The 13,797-nt window shown below is 43.6% G+C and overlaps 1 protein-coding gene across 1 annotated transcript in view; it reads right to left on the bottom strand.

Annotated features, from left to right (window-relative positions):
• Nucleotides 1-7,573, bottom strand: part of gprin1 (G protein regulated inducer of neurite outgrowth 1) — a 47,182-nt gene extending 39,609 nt beyond the window's left edge. Inside the window, exon 1 of the mRNA XM_031898845.1 lies at nt 7,477-7,573. The gene's annotated coding sequence lies outside the window, so the exon portion shown is untranslated. The remainder of the gene's footprint in view (nt 1-7,476) is intronic.
• Nucleotides 7,574-13,797: the final 6,224 nt, after the last annotated feature.

The raw sequence follows: 13,797 nt of genomic DNA, 5'->3' as shown, positions 1-13,797 counted from the left end.
TGAAAGCCAAAAGAATTGATTTATTTGCCAAGTGAGGAGGAATAGAGGTAAAATAGTAAGGGGCCCAGGACAGAGCCTTGAGGAACCCCAACAGAAAGAGGCAAGGGAGAAGATGATGCTCCATTGTAAGAGGCACTGAAGGATCGATCCGAGAGATAAGATGAGACTTCCTCTTCAGTCACTGGGGAGAAGGAGCCAAGGAGGGACTGGGTAGTATGTAGGGAGGGAGGTAAATGGTTATGGGGATTACGTTGTGCAATGTCACTTCTGATGGTGTCAATTTTATTTTTAAAGTGCTCTGCAATAACTTGAGCAGTGACTGAAGCACATGGGGTGGAGAAACGGACAGCAGAGAGTTAAAGGTAGGGAAGAGTTGTGCAGGTTTTTTAGAGAGGGAGTTAATGAGTGCAGTGAAGTAGGTTTGTTTAGCTTGGTGAAGGGTGGTATTATAGGAGAACAGAGCAGATTTGTAGCTGTAGATTCTGATATAGTTCCCCATTGTGCACAGTTCAGTGAATTTATGCATCAGTGGTAATATGTGGTGAATCTTTCCCCAATATGCCCACCTCGAGGAGAGCAATTTTGGATTGATCTAATCATTCAGCCCTCAGCCTGAACAACTGGATCACGGGATGCAGCATGAGGACCACATCAATGCACCGATGAACTCCTTTGCCCTGACGAGATTTCTAACCCTGCCTGATATTCAGCTAGATAGTAGTAAGGCAGACCCATCTGAGGGCCATATACACGGGCCAATAAGCTACCGACTTAGCCCGTCTGCAGCTTTTATTGGCCCGTGTATGGTCACCTTAGTGCTGGTTTTATCACACTGTGAGACTGGAATTCCCTCAAGCCACAGACATGCGACATAAATAATTATCAGTCAATGTTATTTTAAACCTGCTGACAGTCTGAAACCTTACAAAAACTTACAAACTTGTGCTACCCGAACCTTTTTGCAAAGGTTTCTTCAAGTCTGGTTGTCTCTTTTCTGATGAAACCATTTTCATGTACTGTGGCTGCCCCAATACCTAGCTATTTTTCAAATCACATGTCTCTATAAAAGCTTTTGCTATATTAAATAATTGGCATTTTTAAACCAATTTTTGCTACTACCAGGTTTATTGTATTAAAAAAAGCCCTAGCAGCCCTGCTAGTTGCTATACAGTGCTTGTAGTGCCCTCTCTTGGTGACTTCTGTTTCTATCTCCTTTCAGCCTGTGAAGTGATATTATTCAATGGCTTTGGGCATAATTATATTCTGAAACATTGGGTTCTTATTAGGCACGGCCCATCTGGCATATATAGCAGTAAATGTTTCTGGCAACTGTGTTGGAGCACAGAAAAAAACAAAACACTCTACCCAAAGAAATAGCTGTTTGCTTTTTGCTGTTGTGCTCTTTTTGGTCTGCTCACCCAAGAGCTATATATTTTTCATGGCTGCTCTCTCACACTTAAAGACAGACAGCTGGATTCACTGCAGGGGGAGAAATGGGTACACAGTAAATTGTAACTCTTCCTTTGAAAATAAGTTTCTTTTTCAATACAAAAATCCTTCTAGATAATAAGAACATACACTCAGTGCTGGTTTAAGAGTAGGGCTGAGAGGGAAATTGCTCCAGAGGGCAATAAGAAAAGAATTGCTGTGATAACTATAAAAGGCATACATAATGTTAAATGTTTTCTATTTACACATTAAGGATGCCCAACATGCAGCCCTCCAGCTGTTTTTAAACTGAAAAAGATTCTCCCTGCTGCTGCATGCTGGGAACTGCAGGATTACAGGTTAGATATATATGCTTTATATATGATAGATCAGTGCTGTCCAACTTCTACGGTGCAGAGGGCCGGGATTTCTCTAGCATACATGGTGGAGGGCTGCTAATGGAAGCCAGTTTTGACCACTCCCCTTTTTAAAACCACACCCACTTCAAACCACACCTATTTTATCACAATGGTGGTAGCACAGCAAAATCCCAAATGCTTGGTCCTTACTGTGGGGATATCAACCATCATTCATATGTGAAAGAATTATGTCATATTAAGATATACCCTTAAATTCCATATGCCTCCTCCTCCCCTGTGGATAGCAGAGCAACCCCCAGTACATAATTACACACCTTAGGAACCATTTAATGGCTATTTACAACTGCTAACAAACTCCCACAACAAACCCCTGCCAGGTTCACCTCCCACAAGCAGCATAGGGCAAGCAGAGTATGGCACACACAGGCAGCACTCTGCCTGTCCTATGCTGTCTGTGTGTGCCATACTCTGCCTGTCCTACCCTGCCTGTGTGTGCCATACTCTGCCTGCCCTACCCTGCCTGTGTGTGCCATACTCTGCCTTCCCTATGCTGCCTCTGTGTGCCATACTCTGCCTGCCCTACCCTGCCTGTGTGTGCCATACTCTGCCTGCCCTACCCTTCCTGTGTGTGCCATACCCTCCCTGACCTATGCTGCCTGTGTGTGCCATACTCTACCTGCCTTATGCTGGCTGTATGTGCCACACTCTGCCTACTGTACCTATGTCTGAGGTGTGAAGAAGTGAACAATGGGAGTGATTACAGTCTGAGCCTGAGGTGTGAACACTGCAGGGGGTGAACAATGCAGGTATTAAAAGGTGTGAAAAACACAGGGGATTACATTTTTAAACAATACAGAGGGATTACAGCCTGAATCTGAGGTGAGAACCATGCAGGGGGCCAGTTAATCTCAGTACTGATACCAATTAATGCTTACTCAAAGGTAAGCCATCAAAGCAGCCAGACAGGTGGGGGGCCACAGGGGAAAGCACTGTGATAGATAGATAGATAGATAGATAGATAGATAGATAGATAGATAGATAGATAGATAGATAGATAAGTCTTACATGGACTTCTTGCATACAACTAATTTGAGGTCTAAAAACCGCCGGGTGTAAAAATGTGCTAGACAGCAAAAGCAAATGTGTAATGTCACAGATATAGGAAAAATACTGTAACATTTTGGCAAACATTTTGTGATCCGGGCACTTTATAAAAAACACTTTCTCTGAGCAAAACTTTTCGTGCATTATTGGTGTAATTTTTTTAAATAAATATGTCCCATTATATTCCATCACTGTTACATTATAAAGGCTGAGAGTATGGACTTCTACAATGGCTGGGAAGGTGGTCATATTAAAGAAAATAAAAGTCACACAAAACTCAAACTTTTGATTACAGGTCACTGATACACAGTGCAGGGTGCAGCATCAATACTGTATTTATATAAGTCATTGAGAATAAGTATTATTACAGCCTAAATACAGTATAATCTCCTTCTTTCCTTTGAAGAGAAAAAAGTAGGTTGCTTTAAAGTATTAAAAGATAGCTTTTGCCTTAGGCTGATTGTAGCCTTCCCCCTCTCTTCCAATCTCTGGCTTTTTACACATGACTGCTTACTTAATCTACAATACTGCCCACACTGATTCATTCATGCAGCCGTGCAGAAAGCCATATAAATGAAGCTGAGTTTGGCTGAGACACAGACTGCAGCAGTTTTAAGCATAAGACACCACCATGGCAGTGTGGCCCCACAGTTAAATATCAATCAAGGGGTCAACAAGCCAGCCTCAGCACAGTGAGAGTAGGGACCGGCCATGCCCTTTTTTATAGTGGCAACATATTCCACAGTGCTGTATAGGTCTAACATCCCTATCACAAGCAATAGTCTACGTGCATGCACCAATAGCGGGCAGAGAGTGCCTAGGGCAGACCTAGACAGAAATCTATCTAATTAAGAAATCAGATTTATCCAGAGCTAGTTAAACTGCCTGTTTTGAGTATTGTGAGGCAGCAATGCATTACAAATGCTGCCTAAACCCAATAAGAAAATGATTACCCAGTGTACAACATCAAGGACTAGTTTCCTTTTAACTACCAGACCTGTGCTATAAAGGTTATTCTTGGCAAGTGAGTCAAAGTCATATTTTCTGACTTGTCTTCTCTCTTACGTAAACAATACAATTCAGTGGGAAAGCACATGTATCAAAGGTATACGTTCAACTAAATCTGAAATTTGAATTGTGTCACGCTGTTTCTAATGACTGTATTATTGCAGGTTTAGATTTACATTCTCTGACAATATATTCAATATATTTCAATATCAACTCTGAGACAACTTATTTTAATAAATATGTATTTTTAAAAAATGAATAATGTAATTGTTTTTACTTCCTTTCAAAGAAACACTCTCAATTTCCTAAGTGGCACTGGTTCTAGGTCTACACCAAGAGAAGTGACTGAATGAGGTCATGCACTAGGTGGTGACAGGCAGATTTTGCCTAGAAAGTGCTTAAATGTAGGATATCCACTCTGTATCTCTTAGAACAGAAGGAATGGCAGACTCATTGGAAGGAAACAAGCTGTTCAGAAACCCCAGTTCCTACACTGGGTCACCCCAAATTTCCCTCTAAGCGCTACCATATTTTTCAATCACACATTCACTCCCTGTGCCTGCCTATTGAAGCTGAGCACATTCCAGTACAGACATTGGTAATAATGTATGAGTCAATATATGATTTATACATCTCTAATCATTTAGGGGAGGGGGGTAGTCACTACAATAATAAATATATATGTAGAGCAGCGTTTTTCAACCGCTGTTCCGCGGTGTGCCGTAGGTGCGGTCCCCTCTGGGACACCTTCCACTTCCTGGCTCCCTGATGCCCGGAAATCGTCACTGCCTGTGACGTCATCCGGCATCGGATCCAGGAGGGCGGAGCAACCAGAGAGGAGAGGCAGCACTATCCTGCCCTGGCACAACCCGACCGGGGGGAGCAACTGCCCAGGCCCTGCCCCGACAGACCAGATCCACCAGGGGCCAGGCCCATGCACAGCCGCCCTACTCCCCACTGGAGGACAATCCCGGGACACCCCTGGATGCCGCACCCCAAGACAGCCTGACATGTAAGAAAACAATTAATAATAATATATATATATATAATATAAAATTTTTGTGTGTATAAAAAAAAAAAAAAAAAAAATCAGTGGGGGGGGTGGGTTTGTGGAGAAAATTTTTCACTATTTTGTTTACTTAATATTTCATAATAAAGTAATTATAAAATACTTTCTTTGTGTTTATTTGATTCCTATTCAAGAGAATTACTTTATATATAGTCAATATAGGCACAGAGTTAAATTTTTTAACATTTTCTAATGGTGGTGTGCCTCGTGATTTTTTTCATGAAACAAGTGTGCCTTTGCCCAAAAAAGGTTGAAAAACACTGATGTAGAGGATAATATACTGATCACTCTTTCATGAATTTATATTTACATATGCAGGATAAGATCACATCAGATCAAGAATGCAGAAATAGAGTGATTTCTCTGCATTTATCAGCCGTTTTTAAATCATGCCACATGGGGGCAACAAATTCAAAACTGGTTGAATGCTTTATCTTCTCCGTATACGGCAGAAATTAGGAACCTTCTGCTTGTTTTGTGCTGTAATGTAGTTGGGGCTGTATTTCCCGAATTGAATGTTAGTGAGTTGAACATAAAATGCAATGCTTAGGCAGGATATTGTATGTAATGGAACCTTGGTTGTTCTCAGTAATTTACCAGCAGAACAAATTTTCAGCACAGTTTTCAAGCAACAAATTAAAGTAGACTAGATTATTAATTCAGAATATACTGAGATAAGTAAGATTAGTCATATTCAGGGATGCAGCAATAGATGCAGCAGTCGCAGCTGGTGTTAGGGGCCCTAGATGAAAAAGAAATCCTGTGAGGTCCTGATAGATGTTCAGTCTTAGAAATACCTGAGAAACAGATTATCTTCCCAAAGGATTTGATGGACCCAGAAACCACAAATTACACCACTGTGCATATTAGTGCTTGATCTATTTACCTTCTAAAAACAAATCTTGTAATTTTCAGTTGACAGAATCCCCAGAGTAGTATAAGAGGGAAAAGCTGGTTTTGTTTTCTAAAACATGACACTACATTGTTTTATAGTGCCATTGCGTAGCTTTGTCATTCCATTATCTCATAACTTTTGTGTGCACCACACTGGTGTGTAGTTGGTAGGGCTACTATCAGAAACTCATTTTTACACCTGAGCCCCATACAGCTGAAACTTGTAGGCCTCCTGACAGGAGGCTCCTGTGTCATACATACTAATCAGTACTAAGTATTGTCTTTCAGGGTCCTCTACAGCTTTGCACCCCCCTGATGGCTGACCAACTAGTGGTCTGTCATCTGTAGGATTAGGATCAAGTGACAAGTGGATGCAACAAAGCATGTAAATGCTCCAAATGCTCCAATATTGGTGTTAGGTATCACACTTCTAAAATGTAAAAGACGAAGTAAAAGAACTAATACTCAGTGACTAGCAAGAACTTCTTTATTCATAGAGGGTTAACAACTCTTAAAAGCAATGTCAAATGGTGAGATTTTGGGTTGTTATTGGGTTGTTTTGTGCACTGGATCCTATGAGAATCACTTGCATTTTCAGGTGAGAATCATGTAACAAGTGCTGTTTCTAGTGCTTTTGGAGAGGTTCTAATAGAGGTGAGGATGATTTCAGTTGGTTTTGTCCTGTATATTTGTGGTACTAGGAACAGTGGGTAAAATCTCTTCTTGTGCCATTTGCAAAAGATTTTTTATACATTTCTAGAACTGTTATTTCCCGGTATGAAACTGTTCTGGGCCTGTTACAGAGAAAAGCATTAGGGGATTTAGAAGGAGTCTATAGTGTCTGCACTATGGCCCCTCTTTTGTTTTATCATTAAGATGTCTGCATTCAAGCAGTATCACACTACGCATTTCTGGTAGTATGAAATGGTTTGTAATGTCTCCCTTGGCTTACTCCCTAACATCATAACATAACAATGTTTTTGTCATCAGCATTTTAGGTTTCATTACCCTAGATTGTTTGGTACCCCCTCTATTATTTATCTTTTTCCACAAACCCTATTATTCTTCCCTGCAGTTTTATTTTCCTTTACAATGTTCCTTTTCTTTTGCTCCTCTTCAGTTACCACTAATACCTGACAGGGATGGTTACGTTGGCAGTCATTATTATTGTATTTATTGACTTTCTTTAGTTGGAATGGTTGGACATGCATTAGTGTAGCACAGCTGCAGTCATGCAAAGCTGTTATCTTTCCCTTCATGGGCTGATATTTTGAACAGATATTTAGAACATAATGACCTCAGTACAAAAGGAGAACACAATCTACATGTTTTCCATTAGGTTTCATAAATGTTACTGTATATCTTGTGTAAGCGAGATCAGACATACAGACAGTCCTTTAGGTGAATACAGTCCATTTTATTGTGTACAGTGACTGACTGGTATCCAGCAGGAACATAAGCAAAACAAAAGTAAACAAAACCCTTGCCACACTTGGGCTCTAACTAATACACAGGGTGCTTCCCTCTCTATTACCGGTCCCCTACTGGGATTGCCGGCTAAACCAAAGACACAAATCCCCAGAGACACAGTACCTTTTGAGAGTCCTTCTGTTTGGAGAAAATGCTCCAAGCTGCTTCAGGCAGGCACAGACCCTCACACAGCAAATTCCATCCACAGTCTCAGCTCCAGCCCCTCACTCTCTGACTGCAGGCCTATCTAGCCTGCTAATTATTCCCCAGGTGTGATTGCTTTGGGGAATTAACCCCCTCAGCACCACTATACATGAGGGAGTAGGAGATGAACCTAGGGGAAATATATCTCCCTTCCACCTGTTTACCTGTTTCCAGATCACATATCCCCCCCCTCTGCTTCAGCCCGTAGGGCTGAGCACAATGAGCCACCTGACAATAAACACTTGAGAGGGCATCTGCATTCCCTTGCAATGCCTTGACCTATGCTCCACTGTAAACTTAAAGTTCTGCAGAGCCAGAAACCATCTGGTGACTCGAGCATTCTTTTCCTTATTCTCTGACATCCATCTAAGGGGAGCATGGTCAGTGATCAACCTAAACTTACGACCCAGTAAATAGTACTTCAGGGCCTCCAATGCCCACTTAATGGCCAGGCACTCCCTTTCTACAATGGAGTACCTCCTCTCAGCCGGTGTAAGCTTTCTGCTTAAATAGACTACTGGGTGTTCCTCACCATTTACCACTTGGGAGAGGACAGCTCCCAGTCCTACATCTGAGGCGTCTGTCTGTACCACAAATTCTTTCTTGAAATCGGGCGTTATAAGTACCGGCTGTCTACACAGGGAATTTTTAAGCTCTATAAAAGCTTTCTCAGCCTCTGCAGACCACTTGATCATCACTGAGTTGTTCCCTTTTGTAAGGTCTGTTAGAGGAGCTGCAATGGAAGCAAAGTTAGGCACAAATCTGCGATAGTAGCCTACTATTCCCAGGAAAGCACGAACTTGCTTCTTAGTCACTGGTTGGGGCCACTTTTGTATTGCCTCTACTTTATTTATTTGAGGCTGTACTACACCTCTTCCAATCACATAGCCTAAGTACTTGGCCTCTTCCATGCCTATTGCACACTTTTTAGGGTTGGCAGTAAGTCCAGCTTCTCATATTGAGTCTAGCACCACCTGCACTTTTGCTAAGTGAGACTCCCAATCAGTGCTAAAGATGACTACATCATCTAAATAGGCTGAGGCGTAGGGTCTATGTGGCTTAAGGACCCGATCCATTAACCTTTGGAACGTTGCAGGGGCCCCATGTAAACCAAAGGGTAACACATTATACTGAAAAAGACCCTCCGGGGTAGAGAAGGCTGTCTTCTCCTTAGCCTGGTCAGTTAAAGGTACCTGCCAATAACCTTTAGTGAGATCTAAAGTGGTGAGGTACCTAGCAGGGCCCAGCCTCTCTATAAGTTCATCTACCCTGGGCATGGGGTAGGCATCAAACTTTGAGACCTCATTCAATTTACGGAAGTCATTGCAGAACCGTAGACTTCCATCAGGCTTGGGAATCAAAACAATGGGGCTAGACCAATCACTGTGGGACTCCTCAATTACCCCCAGTTCTAACATTTTCCTCACCTCTTCGGAGACTGCCTGTCTCCATGCCTCAGGGATCCGGTAGGGCTTCACGTTTACCTTTACCTGGGGTTCAGTAACCACATCATGTTTAATGAGATTGGTTCGCCCAGGAAGGTCAGAAAAGACATCCCTGTTTCTCATCAAAAACTCTTTTACTTCCTGTTTTTGTGAAACCGACAGGGTTTCTGCAATTTTTACTTCAGGAACCAAATTATCTCCATGAGGCAAAGGTACTGGCTCTGATGCAAGGACCTCCTGCTGCCTCCATGGCTTTAACAAATTCACGTGATAAAGTTGAATTTGTTTCCTCTTATCAGGTTGTCTTACTTTATAGTTCACCTCACCCACCTTTTCGTCTATTTCATATGGCCCCTGCCATTTGGCCAGGAACTTACTCTCAACTGTGGGAACAAGTACCAACACTCTGTCCCCAGGATTAAAGTTCCTTACTGTTGCAGACCTATTGTAAGCCCTGCTTTGGGCCTCCTGTGCCTGTGCCATGTGTTCCCTTACTATGGGTAACACAGCTGAAATACGCTCCTGCATTTGTGCAATGTGTTCTACCACAGTCTTATAGGGGGTAGCCTCCTGTTCCCAAGTTTCCTTGGCTATGTCTAGCAGCCCCCTTGGGTGTCTACCATACAGAAGCTCAAAGGGTGAGAACCCCGTTGAGGCTTGAGGTACCTCCCTGATGGAGAACAACAGAAATGGTAACAGACAGTCCCAGTTTTTCCCGTCTTTGTCTACAGCCTTTTTCAGCATGGCCTTCAGGGTTTTATTAAACCGTTCAACCAGCCCATCAGTTTGAAGGTGGTAAACAGACGTGCGTAAATGTTTAATACCTAAGAGGCGACACAACTCTTTGGTTACCTTGGACATAAATGGGGTACCCTGATCGGTCAGGATCTCTTTTGGTATCCCCACCCGGGAGAACAAATGAACCAACTCCTTGGCAATACATGTTGACGAAGTATTTCTCAGGGGGACTGCTTCAGGATATCGGGTGGCGTAATCAAGAATTACCAGTATGTGTTGGTGCCCTCTAGCGGATTTTGGCAGGGGACCTACCAAATGCATGGCAACCCTCTCAAAGGGAACCTCAATGATGGGAAGGGGAAACAACGGACCTCTATAATGAGGCTTGGGTGCATTTATCGGACAGTCAGGGCAGGAGTTACAGTATCGCTTAACATCCCCTGCTACCCCAGGCCAAAAGAACCTCTGGAGGACTCTGTCTGCAGTTTTATCAACTCCCAGGTGTCCCCCAAGCACATGTCGGTGTGCCATATCTAACACCACCCTCCTATGTTGCTGAGGCACCACCAGTTGCTCTATAATTTCACCCCTTATCTTGCTCACTTGATATAACAGATCCGGGTTCAGGACCATGCGTGGGAACAATGTTTCTGCCCCAGGAAACTGGGGTTCCCCATTTATTTCTTTTACACCCTCTCGGGCTTTGCACAGAGTTGGGTCCCTCATTTGGGCAGTACCAAAATTGTCTCGGGACACCTCTAAGTCAGGTACCACGTCACCCCCCTGTACTTCATCTTCCAGGCCAGCAAATACTTCTAGGGGTGAGGAACTATCAGGGGTTACCACATCCTCTCCAGCACTTTCACCAGATGCAAAGGGTTCTGGGGACAAGTCAGGCTCCTCTGCCTCCCTTGGGGACCCTTTTTCAGTGTTACTCCCTCTACCCCACAGCTGCCAAAACAATGGAAAATCTCTTCCCAGTATCACAGCATGCATTAGGTTTTTAACCACCCCAACTTGATACTTAAAGGGGAAGGAAAGGCAAAGTCACTTGGGGGTGCCAAAATGTTAGGCACCCCCAAGTGACTTTAACCGCTTACCTTGTACCCCGGGCTGGTGCCCCTGTTAGGAGAAAATAGCACCAGCCCGGGGTACCTGGAGTGCAGCACTTCCTCCTTCCGCCTTCCACTTCCTAAACTGCCGGTGGCCGGGCATGCACAGTAGAGCGAAAAAGCCGACTTAAATGTTTAAGTTCGGCTTTTCACTCTACTGCGCATGCGCGCGCAGCGAAGCCGGAAGGAGGAAGCGCCGGCAGCTACCCCGGGCTGGTGCTGTTTTCTCCTGACAGCGGCACCAGCCCGGGGTAAAAGGTAGGCGGTTAAAGTCACTTGGGGGTGCCTAACATTTTGGCACCCCCAAGTGACTTTACCTTTCTTTTTCCTTTAACATTTCCACATGGGGTTTCAATCATAACCACAGCAGTTGGGTATTCCTTTGTATCCCCGTGTATGCACATAACCCCAACCCGAGAGTTCAGAGAGTCAGTTGTGTCCACCAAACTGGCACGAACTAATGTTACCAAACTCCCCGAGTCCAGTAGAGCAGATACCTGCTGTCCTTTTATGCCTACCAGGCAAAATTGTTTACCAGTCTCTTCCTGTTGGGAAGCAAGGCATGCAGGGTGTGCATACAGGGACTTCCATCTTCCCCAGCTACAATCCATAGGCTCTGTTGTTAGGGGGCAATTAGCTGCAAAATGACCAAACTCCCAACATCGGAAGCATTGTACCCCCCTTCTCTCTCTATCAGAGGCCTCTTGCCGCTGACTGGGCATAACTCTAGCCCTGGCGCCTGAATTAAGTCCAGTGGCCATACCGGAGTTTCTGTCCCTGTTAATTTGGGAAACCACCCCTTTAAGAAATGGAACAGTCTTACCAGGATTCTCCTGCAGTCTCTGAGCCTTGCCAGGGCGCTGTGGGGAAGCTCCTTCTCCGAGGTAACCCTCCGTAGCCACATACCGCTCCACGAGCTCCACCATCTGGGTCATATCTTGGGGGTCTGCCTGGCCAACCCACCACTGGAGATCCCGGGGTAGAGCTTTCCGGTACCGTTCTACGACGATCCTCTCCACTACTTGATCGGCCGTGTTGAGGTCAGGCGGTAACTTTTCCCTTGCTGCAACTCTCTCAAACACAGCCAGGTAGGCCTCCACATCATCCGCTGGCGTCATCTTTTGCAGAGACCTTTGCACAGCTTTGCAGATATTTATTGGTGCTTGCACCAGGGCAGTACTACCCTGTAACTTCTCAGCCAGTGCTTGGATGCACTGCTGTAAATGCAAGTTCACTTGCTGCTGTTGTTCTAAAGTAACTTTACTGGCTTCTGCTTGTGCATTTATTTGTGCAACCAACAACTGATTAGTTTGTTGCTGAGTAGCATTGTTCTGCTGCTGGGTTTGCAGCAACACCTTTAATACTTCCTCCATTTTAGTTTTAGAGAGGGAAAAAAAAACTTCACCTTTAAGAGTGTCTGTCTCTTTAAATTTTTGTCTTCACTATTTCCAAGAGAAAATAGCCTCTGCCCGCATTCTCCACCATATGTAAGCGAGATCAGACATACAGACAGTCCTTTAGGTGAATACAGTCCATTTTATTGTGTACAGTGACTGACTCTGGTATCCAGCAGGAACATAAGCAAAACAAAAGTAAACAAAACCCTTGCCACACTTGGGCTCTAACTAATACACAGGGTGCTTCCCTTTCTATTACCGGTCCCCTACTGGGATTGCCAGCTAAACCAAAGACACAGCTCCCCAGAGACACAGTACCTTTTGAGAGTCCTTCTGTTTGGAGAAAATGCTCCAAGCTGCTTCAGGCAGGCACAGACCCTCACACAGCAAATTCCATCCACAGTCTCAGCTCCAGACCCTCACTCTCTGACTGCAGGCCTATCTAGCCTGCTAATTATTCCCCAGGTGTGATTCCTTTGGGGAATTAACCCCCTCAGCACCACTATACATGAGGGAGTAGGAGATGAACCTAGGGGAAATATATCTCCCTTCCACCTGTTTACCTGTTACCAGATCACACTTGCAAAACCTCCTGGTATATATCTGTAAATATGGAGTAAAGACCTGTAATAAGTGAAGAGTAAAACTACCAATAAAACGTACACAACAAAACTAAACAATTGTACAATGATAAAACATTTTCACACTTTTCACTTGACTTGGATAAGTGCCTCTTTTTCCAAAAATTAACAAGTGTTAAACTAGTACAGGTATGGGATCCCGTTATCCAGAAAGTTCCGAATTACGGAAAGGCCATCTCCCATAGACTCCATTATAAGAAAATAATTCTAATTTTTAAAAATGATTTCCTTTTTCCCTGTAATAATAAAACAGTACCTTGTACCTGATCCCAACTAAGGTATAATTAATCCTTACTGGAGGCAAAACAATCCTATTGGGTTTATTCAATATGTAAATACATTTTAGCAGACTTAAGTTATGAATATAGAAATTATGGAAAGATCCCTTATCTGGAAAACCCCAGGTCCCGAGCATTCTGGATAACAGGTCCTATACCTGTACAAATAATAAGGTAGCTGTAATGTTGCACCTCCTCTTTTCCATAGCCTTCACACACTGCTTCCTTGCCTTTCTTTCTGCCTTTACCCCACTTCTTTACACCTTCCACATCCAACTCTTCCTATTTTTTAAGTTAGGAAGCCTTACCATTGTCCAGATGGAAAGCCTGTGTGTCGCCAATGAGCTATCTCTCTGTTCTTCTCATTTCTAGAACCAGCTTTTTCCTCAGTGCCAACTGCCTGACCATGATGACCTACAGCCCTGATTGGATTATGGCGATTGCAATACCCAACTGGTTCAAACTACCAGGTACTTACCCACCACCAATTCCCCAGAGGCTGTTCTGATATGGGGTAAAAGGAATTTACAGTTGATTTAGCAATCTACTTTCTTTACAATTTGGCAGATATGTTTCAAATGAGTAAAACACATTGGCGTTTTTAAAAATCCACCCTTCCTCAGCACGTG

Source organism: Xenopus tropicalis, chromosome 3 (assembly GCF_000004195.4).
Source record: "Xenopus tropicalis strain Nigerian chromosome 3, UCB_Xtro_10.0, whole genome shotgun sequence".
Lineage (NCBI taxonomy): Eukaryota > Metazoa > Chordata > Amphibia > Anura > Pipidae > Xenopus > Xenopus tropicalis.
This window is presented reverse-complemented; position numbering and strand designations above follow the sequence as displayed.